Source organism: Anopheles moucheti, chromosome 2 (assembly GCF_943734755.1).
Source record: "Anopheles moucheti chromosome 2, idAnoMoucSN_F20_07, whole genome shotgun sequence".
NCBI classification, from domain to species: domain Eukaryota; kingdom Metazoa; phylum Arthropoda; class Insecta; order Diptera; family Culicidae; genus Anopheles; species Anopheles moucheti.
In genome coordinates this window covers 17,953,212-17,965,968 of record NC_069140.1, presented here as the reverse complement: position 1 = coordinate 17,965,968, position 12,757 = coordinate 17,953,212, and positions in this window count along the sequence as shown.

The window sequence follows — 12,757 nt, the reverse complement described above, 5'->3', positions numbered from 1 at the left end:
GCTCGTTGCTTGGATACCGACACAGGATGGGGTGTAGCGTTTCAGGGTAGGGTATCAAGTTTGTTGGCATTTTCAACATGCTGCACTGTTTTACACTGAGAGGAAACTGTTTTACACCTTTTTTCCGTACTGTTTTTAAGTGCCGGCTGTGCTCTTTTTGCCCAATGGATGCCGCACGGATTGTTGTATGTGCGAACGGATAAAGTGCAGTCCGAATGAAGCGTTCAAACTTCTGTTTTTTGTTATTAGTGTCCAAAAGGAAGTAAGGTAAAAAGCGCATCACCACATACTGGGCTGGGGTGGATGGATACTTCCTGCAAAGAGCGAATATGTTTGAAAATACTAACACACCGTGTAAGGTAAGGGTGGAAGCCAATGCACACACACACACACACACACACGCTTAAGTAAACACGAAAAATAATCAACGCGAGACACGTTCGCTCGCTATGAACCGTGCCTGGGTTGGTGCATTTTACCAACATTCGCGCACCACCACTCCTTTCCCCCCTGTGTGTGAGTGCATCAACCCCGTTCGGGCGGAATGTTATTGTAACGTAACAGAGGCAACATCATAGCACAGGTAGGAAAAACAAAGGAAAAAAGGGCAGAAAGATAATAGAACGAAACAAAAACACGCGAGCAATTTAGATACGAACACGCTGAAAAGTGTAATCTCGCCAAAATGGAAATAGCGTTCGACAACACCTGGGTTGTGTGCGGCTATGGGTGGTAGAAGAAGAAGGACAGGGGTGGGGGGTGATGCAAGGGGTGGGGAAAGGACAAAATTTGCCAGAAAGGGTGCCACGGGGTGGGGAAAAGCGCTTTTACATTAATGCATCAGACAAGTGCATTTGCATATGGTAAGCTCTGTGTATGTGTATGTTGCCCCCTACCCATCATAACGAACCGAACGGGTGTATGTGTGTGTTTGAACAAGTTCCATCAATAAACATAATAGGTTTTTCGAATCCTTGTTGATCTGTGCGAGCGAGAGTGGAAAGAATCCTTTGTGCGCTCTTGTTGCGTGATTCAATTATATCGCACTGAAGGAAGGAGAGCCATCAAAAACGAATAAACAAAAAAATCCGTGATGTGGTTTTTGAACACAAATTAATACTTCAAAAACAATATTTTAATTAAGGTGATTATGTGTTGTATGTTGCCATACATAAAGGAGACTCGTGATTTCAATTACTGTTATGGAAATTATTTGAATTGTTTTTTTTTTATTGGACAACATTTTTTATCATCCTGCAATGCTCCATTACTGATAACATATTTTTTTAAGCAATATAATACAATATTATTTATATTGATAACATTTTAAAAACTTTGATAAGCATTTTATAATTGATCAATTGCAGTTGCTTTTTCTGTGTTAACTCGATCGTTTCTAACGATCAACCAAAGCACTCTTCGCTTGGCCAAAAGTTTGCTTTATGCACAATATTTTCAGTCAATTGTTGAAACTTTCCGCAATTCAAACATTACGGCCCAATTGGCTGTGGGGTGTGTGTGGGCTTCCACCATGCTGAACGACGGTTCGATTCTACCAACCAACTTCCCATCAGTTGCTGTTGTCCCCCGGCAAGTTCGCCGCAAGCTGTTATCTTTATCGTTAAAATGTGCCTCCGCTGCATAATGCAGTCTGGGATGGAGCACCGATGCAATCACGCCACACGGTGTAGCTTCATGTTGGCCAACATCTTCTCCCGTGAACCAACGAACAATTAGGTGCAGGCCGGGTACACGTACGGATGTTTTGTTTCCTTTTTTGGCAAACCAACGGACGACCGAACGATGTTGTGCTGCACACAGACAGCAGACCACCAATCCCATATTTGGACACCCGAGAAAGACGTCTTGGCCGGAATGTCGGTCATCTGGCCTTGCTTGTGTGTGGCGAAATAGGGCGAGATCGCAATGGGGGGAAGCAAAAACAGGTCCATCCGGGCTCGACAATCGTACGCGACACCACTCTGACTCCCTTTCTCTCTCTCTCTCTCTTGGCCATTCTGTGCACGCTGGTCTGGTGTGTTATTTTCGATGAGTTCCAGCTTTTTTTGTTTTTACTTTCCGTGGCTCGTCTGGTGGTGGTCGGTTTATGGGTGCGTCGATCGGGTCTGGGTGGATCATTTGCAAGGGTACGAATCAGCGTACGAAAACCTTGAAACCGTGCCATAAAAGAAGTATGCTTCTATGATGGAATGTTAGACAACAACAAAAAAAAAAAAAAAAAACATTGCTGCTGTTTCTTCCAATCGTTATGATATTTTTACGATGCAAAGCTGGGTAAGCAAATTATGAAGATACTGCGCGTAGAGGGAAGCCAGTTTATGGAGTGCAGATCGTGTGAATAGTTAAGTGAAGTGGAGCGCGCACAGCGCACAGGATGGAAGTTGTAAAGTAAGAATGATGTGAATATTTGTAGCTTGGGCATGAAACGGGAATAAAAATAAAGTCGAAGGTTTTAGAGGAGATGTTTGAAGCATTCAAAGTCCAATAATGTTTTGGGCTGCGTTTTTATAGCGCTTTTGAGTACCAGCGGCAAAGATGGTGAAAGTTTTGGATTCCAATCAAGTTGAACGGGAATGTATCGAAGTAGAATTCAAATCCTTCTCAATTTATTGAACTTAAAGTAGCTAGTTATTTTCAAATAATAAATAAAAGTTCATCAGCTTCTTTTCAATGGCTGAGAACACTTTGTTCAATATTAAAGAGCTTTTTATAAAAATATTATAAAACTCGAAAAAAAAAGATCGCACAAAACGAAAGATACACGAATAATGGGAGCACAAAAGCATTGCACAGAACGAAAGCATAATTTGCATCATAAATCATGCAAATAAACATTGACTAAAGATGTTTTCGATCTCTTTTTTTATTTTTGTTATTTAAAAAAACAACAGAAAAACTTCCGTCCGGCCACTGCATGCGTTAAACATTTTTGCGTACGGAATGCGGCCACATCCTGGCCACAGCTGGTTAACATTTTCCATTGTTTGACCAAGCACGGAGTAGCAGCCGGAATGGTGTTTAAAGGATGCAGAAAACACAAACGCAGCCAGTTAGGAAACTCCTGCCGAACGTCATTGCACCGACATTTTCCGGTTGTTCCGCGGGGGCAGAATCGGAACGGTAACTTGAGCTTAATTAAGTCAGGCTAATAATTAAAACTCGCCCTTTGTTCCCACTCCCCGTTCCCGGTTGGTTCGGTAGTGCGAAATAATTATGCTGCGCTGTTGTTAGCACACTTTCTTTTATTTATGCTTTTGTTCGAACTTGGGCCTGGGCCTGGGATAATTTTCCCTAATTTTTTCTTTCTTCGCTTGATCCACAAGCACAATAGAATGCTGCGCAAACATTCTTCGAGCGTTTGGTTTTGCTTTCGTTTCTGTTGTAAGCATGATTGACTGGTGAGTAAAAGCAGTGCGGGAGACTTTTAAACACTACTTTTTTTTTGCATCCTCCACAACCATCCCATCCCGGAACTCCCACGTGGCGAATAAAAGTTGAGCAGTTTTCAAAACCCATCGGTGGCCCCCTTTCACTGATTACATACACACGCTCCATGGAGCGCGCGCGCGCGCAACGCTGCGGACAGTTTGGTCGCATTTGGACCGTAAAATGGGCACGCAAGACCGAACGATAAAAGTTGTTTTAATAATGCTAATAATGCTAATATCGGTAGCACCACCGACACCGGTGTAAGTGCCATTGTTCTGCCGCTGGAACGGTGCCGCTGGGAGCAATCACGAAGCTTAACGTCACCCGCGAACACGAGTGCACGAGGTCACGAACGCTGGCGCTGGCCGATTTTCAATTAAGACTTTGCCATTATCACGTATCCAGCGCGTATCGTTTGAAGCTACCCGGGCTGGCCGGGCTGGATGATAGGGAATAAGGGAACCACGACGGTGGGGGAAAAAAGCCAACTCGGGAAATCTCATCCTAAAGCGCCGGCCATCGATACCATGGCCACCAGGTCAGGTACCACCCAGCGAAGAGAGAGGGAGAGAGGGAAGAAAGGGAGTTCCATTTTTCCATCTGTACCGGCTATCGGCATCGCCCTTAACGAGGCCCGCATTTAGTAACAGCTTTGCGGAACGAGGCAAAGGATATTGGTGTCGCAAGCAAGGCAAGTGCCGAGATTATCATTGTGACTTCGGTTAATTTCCTCCCGACCAGCCGCAAGCGTGCTTTCTTTGTCGTTGATATTACCGCTGTTTGGAGCTTGCTCGCCGGCTTTTCCGGCAGAGAGTAGGGTAAACTTTAGTAAAATGTTGCCGAAATACGTCTCTTCACTGTCTTTAAATCAACATGGATGTGAATAGTTATGTGAGCAAGAATATCGCACCTTTAAAGCTACTTTTGAGATGAACTTTTACAACCGACCGACCGACCGATCAACCTTTATCGTCCGATAGCTAATTGTTCGCGGTAACGAGTCGCCTTCCGCGCTAATCCGTGCGAGTCAGGTATATGCATCGTAACGTGTACGGAACTACTTCGAGGAAAGTCCGGAGATTGGCGAAGGTTAATTACGGAGCAAAATGCCAGCCATGGTTCAGCGGCAAGCGCCCGGTAATCGGTAACTAACAAACCATGCGAGAAACCACGGCCTGTGTGTGCAGGTGGAATACGTGGAAACGGGATAAGCTTTCGCGCTTGTCCATCGCGTCCAGGCTGCCCGGTTGGCCCGGCGCAAGCTAATTTCGTCGAATAAATTATGCATCACCCTAAGATATATCCAGTGGCAGGTGCTGGAACGCGACCGGGCGCCTCCTTCGGACGGTTCGCAAGAAAATCAATTAGCATCATTATTTATGCAAGGTAAACCATTTCCGGGTTCCGGGTTGTGCACGGGCTGCGTACAACATCGACCGGTACAATAGACCGGGAAGTTTCGGACGGGGGGAAGATCTTTCTTGGATGGCTAATGAATTTATCGTCGCGTTTGCACGTGGTGTTAACAGCCACCCACGGCCATGCGTGTTGGTATGAGTGTGTTTTAGCTAATGTGCGCGTTATCTGCTCGTTTTTCCTTCGCTGGGAACGGCGATCGTAACGCTGCGGTGGATAATTAACACGGTTGTCATGGGAATTCTCATGTGCAGGGTGATAGGTGAGAGTGGCCGCGTTGTGTGTGGACACCTCTGGATGTTTGTGAATGAATTTTGAACTGTATCACTGTACAGTAATTCAATCATAATGGTAACTTTTAGTAGCAACTAAACCTGAAAAAGTATTCTTCGTTTGTGCTCTTGATGCTATGGAACAACAATTCGGAGTGCAGGCGAGAGAAGGGCAGGAACTTCATTGGACCAAATAGCTTCCCGGATCGAAGTCTCATCGCTTTTATCGCGATGGATGAGATGTTGATGATCAGAATCAGCAATAAGAGACTGCGCTAAATATAATGACTCCAATCGTTTATGATACACTCTACTGACGAAGCGAGAACAGAGTAATGATAGGTAGAGGGTCACTTCAACCGTATTGCTCTTACCGACTCTGGGGACCTTTGGATGGTTTAAAAGCACAGAACAACTCCAGAACACCTCCCTAGCCTCTCCAAACGGAGTTGAATCCAGCCCTTGCAAGTTGTTGAGTATCTTTGTCCTCCAAAGCTTTATTGGAATTGTTTGTTCCCTAATGTTGCTACTGTTCTTTACTATTCGGATTTGTTAGTTCTTCGTCACTGTCGGTTGGTTTCTCAATATTTTTAGGCTCTACCCGACAATGAAGAACTTTTTGTTATCACACTGTCTGGTTCTACCCATTTAGCATTTTGTTAGTTACGTACGATTCTTCCTAGAGGGCGCTTTCGTCTCCACAGCTCCAAGCTTTGGTTCAATTTCAAAATACTCGGAAGGTTGTGCTCTTTGAGCAAGAACATCGACTTTGATGCTTGTCAGATTGATAGAATGGGAATCGTTTTCTTGCGATTGTGAAAGTTTAAGTTACTTACGAGGATTTGATTTTCATAGCAAAAACAAGTTCTTGTGAAACTGGGCTTGCCGGCGAAAGATTCTGTTGAAAATAGACAGTTCAATAGCATTGAGTAATGTGATGTTAATCCTTAGAACTTGTGTTTGGCATGCTACGAGATGTCTTACCATTAGCTACTTAATGAAAGCGTAGCTTAGGTGCCTCCCGGTATTATTAATTTAATTTTTAATAATATCGATATCAGATCGCTCGATATATTATATAAAGCATTATTATGCAGCGCCACTCGCCTCCTTTAATGCTAGGAAAGAAGAACTGTTCGATTGCTATCGAAGCAACAGCTGGAATGATTGCTTACTTCGATCCGTTTAATGTCGTCTGCAGAATGGTGGGACTGATATGACGTACTGTATTGTGAGCAGCAGAAGAAATGTTCTAATGATAAGTTTAGTAATTTAAACATATTGTTTTCTTCCATCATGTGTTTCGCAATCCATTATGTTGTGCATCTTTAACAAGCAAAAACCCTTTCTAAACCTGGCAGCGTATGTTTCTTTGTTCATAATGCAAAAAAAAACACGTAAACCTAATGGAAGATGTAATAACCGTTCATCAAAGACACACACCCTTCCGCACCCTTTCGAGTCCCTTCCTGCCAACGTGGGAACTAAATTCCCTCCAAAAGCAAGTCTTAGTAACGTTCAACAGTGCCGCCACAAAGACACTCGGGCACTTGTCGCCAAAAACCCAGACGTATCGTTAAAAGCAGAAGCGTATGTGAAGCGACACTGCTGCATAACGCAACACGGCATACGGTCTGGTGCGGGCCCTGGGTGGGACCAGTGATGCCTGGAGGTGATGAAGGTGCGTTGAAATTTATGCACGCAAAACTATAGCCGGACTCGTGCCATTTACCGGTCAAGTAATAGGACCGAGGACCGCAAGTAACGGAAACGAGTCCGGTCGGCAAAATTCGCTTGGGACCGTTTGTAGGGAGGATCGGCCGGCTGCCCGTGTGGCTTATGCTACACACGGAAAGTAAATTATTCCTCAACGAAAAAAAGAAGACTTCCTCACGCTCCACACTCGGTTTTTCGGAAAAGCAGACTGTACAGTAATATCGTACCAGCGGACAATTCGGAGAACTCGACCATCCGATGGCCAAGAACCGAGGGCTTCTAACATAACCCAAAGGCAATAAATAAGATGGTTTGGTGGTGACAAAGAAAACGATGGCAAAGAGTGGAAAAGGGGTGTGTGTGTGGTCAGGGTTGTATGTTCTCCATTCCGGATTGCACACAGCCCCGGAACCCGGAATCGAAATCGCTCAGACGTGCCTGTGAAGCTTAAGCATCAAATTGATTCGAAAATATTCGTTCTGCTTTCGGAGGTCCTTCTTAAGGAGTTGTCGGAGTCCTTCAATTCGGGGGGACTGGGACAGGACTGTGCAGGAGTGAGTGTTGCTACCATGAAGTCGTTTGGGTCAGCCGGAATTGACACAATGTAGGTTCCTTTTGTTTTCCCTGTGCCACGAGCGTTAGAGCGAACAACAAAGAAAGTGTGGCCGATTCGTGGGCATATCGCTAGCGTATGGCACACACACCGCGCGTGAGAACCGTTCTGCTGCTTGTTTGCTCCTTGCGGTTGGTGTGATAAAAGCAACCTTTCCGAGTAATGTATTTTTATGGTAACCTTGCCATAAGAATTCGATAAAACTTTTTCGAAAACACTGACCGATCGGCTACGAAACTTATGCGCCCCATATGGGAGGGGTGTAAGAGCGTTTAACTTGCGGCAGCACCGCAACACGTACACATTTAAATCATAGCGATAAAACCGTCCGCCACCGAGGGGGCCACCATCGTGCGTCATATCGCGTTACCGTGATGCGGTGCCCGGTTGGCAATAATGACCGTGGGAATGAAGCAGTTCATTGGTTCATGGACCCGGTCCCGTTCCAGTTCGCCGGCTAGTGGCTGCTTAGCCTATGCAAGCCCGCTCGTCCGTTATGATATCACCCAAACGAAGCGACCCTTCTGGAAGCATTCCCGGTGCTGTTAACTTCCGAAACGCTACGTCGTGCTCTACGTCCTGCGGTCATGTTGTTAATCATAACATATGGTACACAATTATCGTAAAGTGCGCCAAAAGACGATCTTTTCAGCACTCATTCCGACGTTTCCCATCCGGACGGTTTGTGGTTTGTAGGACCAATGTTACCACTTCCTGCCTGGAAAGGTAGGTGACCCAGTGTGTGTGTGTGTGTGTAGGTTTTGTTGCTGTTGTTATTGCTGGAGAACGAGGAGAGACGTGTCCGGACAGGTGCTGATGGGTGATTTGGAAACAAAATGCTTTTAGTTGATTGAAAACGGTCTCGGCCTCGGGAGGTGGGTGAGCAGTTGGATTACCTGTGCGAAAACAGACCAAAGTCAGACCAATTGTTATTACATTATATGCCAGATTGTACCGCTGGTCGTCATGCGTTTTTATGTTCTGCTGGAAGGCGTTTGTTTTGCAGCGAACTTCCGGGAAAGGATAACATTTGAGGTATTGGTTTTACTGCTTTTTAAAGCACAGCAGCGTGTTTTTTTTTGTTAAAGTTTCGAAATCTGTACAGTCGGTTGTTTATTATTTGTAACTTAACGAATGCATGGCTGGTGAATCATTTTGGTTTTTAAACACCAAATTCACTTCGCATATTTCAACGTACGTGTGATGTAAAGTCAATAAAACATGCCCTTTTTCACAGTAAATTCCCTTGTTTTTATATATTTTGAACAAGTAGCATATTGTCAACATTTCGCACAAATTTTCTTGTCAGATGTGTTTATGTTTCTAGATTAGAGTTTCAAAATTCATTTGACGCTCATCACAGTACCTTTGCTTATGATTACGTTCTTCTCTCCTAAAGTGACTCTTGCTATTTTTGGATTATATAAACTTTAGCATTGTATCGTCTGGCTGACCTACCGGAAGATCTTTGTTCAGATAAGCATTATTAATTATGAATTATTTGTATTTATCACAGACGACATTGTGGAATGGAATAATTGCCCTAGTTAAGTTAGTTTTCACACAAATGTATGCCTCTGAGACCATCTTAATAGCGATCAGATTGTTTTTAGATGCTCTGAAGGACTTTTGGTCTCGTATGGAGTGGAAGGACAATAGAGGAATCGCAACAATGTCTAATTCCACGAGCTGTATGATGAACTCACTGTCGTACTGCGGATTAGATTCGTCAGACTCCGTTGGGCTGGGGTCATGCCATTAGAATGACACCGGACAATCCAGCCCGCAAAATCCTTTTAGGTAGTCTACATGGATGGTGGAGTCGTTTTTAGTCCGAATTGAGCTGGGGTTTGGGTAGTCCGCCTGAAAGATCTGGTAAACAATGAAGAGTAAAACAATGAACTCATAGGACTTATCAAAATGAACCTGTAAATAAACTCCACCAACTGATGAATGTTACATTTACAACCAGAAACGGTGCCAAATGTGCACAGCTTTGAAAGTTACACTTGGCAAACTTCCAAAATTTGCTTACTTCACTTTACTGTCGTTCGCATCTTTACAGGCAAAGTAAAAACGTGTAAGCTTCTATTTAACATTAAATTTAGAACAAAGCTCAAGTAAATAAGCCTTTGTCGATTAATTCCTGCACTTAAAGTTTCAATCCACCCAATCCATTGTCAAAAGCAACTGAACGTTCAACGATACCGTTGAATAGTAAATATTTGCAACCTAGGCAAATGATCATGAAGTAGGCTATGCGTGTGTGTGTGTGCTGGGCATGACATTATTGTGTGCGAGTATGCAACACTGTGCTGCTGATTCATCATAAATTCATTAGCGCACACACACACTCACACACTCGCGCGCGCTATAGTCAAATGGAGTGATGATAAGGCACACAGCTTAATGAGAAATCATTTCCTACATAAATAATGATGCTAATTGATTTTCCCTCAGGCGACTAAGTACACAGCGTTCAGCATCAACGTGTAGCGGTGGCTGTCGACGTCTCGGGACGGAGTCGCACTGGTTGCATGAAGACAGCGACGCGCCACGAACGTTCTGTGCTGTGTGATGAAGCAATTAGTTGACTTTAGCAGTCATGCAGTGCATGCGATACTGGTTCATATTGGCTTACGCAAAGACAGATCTTGATGTGGCGCAAGGGGGGTATCTCACGCCAAGCGCCCCTTCTTCGCTGGCGCTGATGTGTTGTTGTGTCCCGTGAAGTGATGCTTTTGTAATTGGGTAGGATTCACTTTATGGCAAGAGTTAAACGTGTTGGACCATTGGGTACGGGAATTGGTAAAGTTTCCCCTTGTTTGAACCATACGGTTCACGAACTGGTTCGTGCTGTTAACGATCGAACTCCGGCGGGTTGTGCACCGAATGATGGAGACATTCAAATTCGGCGCTATCAAAACTATGAGACAATCGTTTTGGTTGCTTTTGTACGATGAGGTTGCGGAGCTTTAACAGACTGTTGGTTTTGATATCTCCTTAATGCTTTTCGAGTTTCACCATTCAAGTCTTTTATTGTAACTTACACCTTAGAACAAAGGGCGATTTTGAACCTTGAGCTTGAAGTCTTTCGCTAACCGGTACAGGTGTGGTTTGAACTATTGCTTGAAATGATTGATTCTTCTTGCTATTCGATGTTATTAACTCTTTGTTTCCATTTCTTTTCATAAAAATTCAAATCAATCGTTTTATGATTTGATGAAACTATCTGTTTGCTGAGAAGCGCCTCCTTCCCAGGTACAAAACGGGATGCAAAATAATAAAATTTCCTTCCTGTTGCAGTAGGAAAAAAAAACGAATAATTTATATGCACGCTACGCGGCACATCGTAAAATGTAATCTAATAAAAGGGCTTTTGCAGTTGTTTCCTTCATTCGCAAAACACGCCCATGCCCCCAACCAGCGAGCTCGCAAAGGGCACATTCGCACAAAAACTACCGACCAAAAGCCGAAAGACCCGACATAAATTATAATCAAGCGGAAACTGTGCCTATCTTTCGCATCCGATCGTGAAGGTGAAAGAATTTATCCACCGTTTACCGCATTGCGAACACGGGCAGGTGCAACAAAAGAGGTGCCCTCGGTGGAAGAAAACATGACGGGTAAGCTTTCCGTCGACCGGCGAGCCCGGGGTTTTGATCCACGACCAGCACCGGAATGCAACGTGATGGCACGATGCAATGGTTTTCCTCGATTTTACTAGCAGTTTGAAGTGTGTACCCCCTTACTCGCACTCGAACCTAGCAGCTCTGGTTTAGCTTTCTGCAGCGAGCAAAACCATAAAAATCCCCCGTCAGTACTTCAATGGGAAGACTAATAAAAGCTCAAATAGTAGTGCAAAGGGAGGAACAAGACGGAAAAGCGCAACGCGGCGGCGACGGCTGTGGAAATCCATCTCCGTGTGGCTTCACCAGAGGACCGAAGACCGACGGCCGAAAAATGGTGGAAGGTGACGCAGGAAATGATTTATTCATATTCATTGGGAAGGAAAATTGGTTTTAAACGAAGGATCAAATTGCCGTTCGCAAAAGGCACTGGAGCACTGGGCGTCATCGTTTGCGATTCATCCCGCTAGCGCAGGATCATCTTCGAGCTGATCTGGAATCGACATTGCTGCAACAGTGGGCAAGCGAATCACGGTTCTCGTACAGTCGGGGTACTGTTCGGTCACAGATTTAAAGCAGAATGAATTAAATTCATTAGTCACGTTTAGTCAGTCGGAAGCATTGGCATTTATCCGAATCGTGATCAAAAATGCTACGACTTACGAGCTGTGCGAGCTCGCAATACGCTTGTGTTTTTTTTTCACGAAATGGGGAAAAAGAGCGTTCCATTATTTCAGCGAGAAGCGAAGTGAGATTTGAGTCAAATATGGCCGGTTTTGTTGTATAATTTGGTAGCATTTTAAAGGTGCGTTAATAATATCACACCCCATTCAAAGAAGTCTCAGATAATTAATTTTTGCGAGATCTTCTCTTGATCGCTATTTCTTATCACGCAGGCAGTTTTACAATGACGGTGGTGGTAAGGCCCTGACTACATGGTGGTTAGGTATCTTCCCTACTAAGCTAAGCTAAGTGTGAGCCATAGCGTTGTTCTGATTGAATACAGCAACTCTTCTTTTAACCTATTTTCAATTTTCTGGTAAATCGTTAACTCCAAGCGGATCAGTTGTTGAGCTAGATGATTCTGTGCTTTGTTATACAACACCAACTCATAATTAATGATTTCCTTAAAGTCCCACCAAATGAACAGGGGTTTTTGATGGTGTCAGTTGGTGTGTCAATCGTATCCCCGAAAACCCTGTATACTTTTCTTTGTTTATAGAGGACAATCGGTAAGGTAATATTGCCACCGTTACAATCACCGTTACACCGTTCAAATCACCGTTACAATCAGTTGAAGAGGCGTCAAAATAATATGTCTCATAGAATAATGTTGTTGATTGGTTATTGTTGTTACATTTCGTACCATTGATATCGTAGATTAAAATGTTTTAATAGTTATTGTTTTATTTGCCTGTTGGTTGACACTAGTGCAAAAAAAACCTTCTAAGCATTTGCTTGCCTTCGATCAAAATACGCATGGAGACGCATGGTACTTTAGTGATGATGCAAATACTGAAATACCATGCGCCTCCATTGATAAGAGAACATTCTCAACCCAAGTTCGAAATGTAATTAATTACAACAGAAGAAAAAAATAAACAAAACAACCAAAACATTAACTGCCTGCGACCGTTCGTATACGGTTGAGCCGGTTTTAC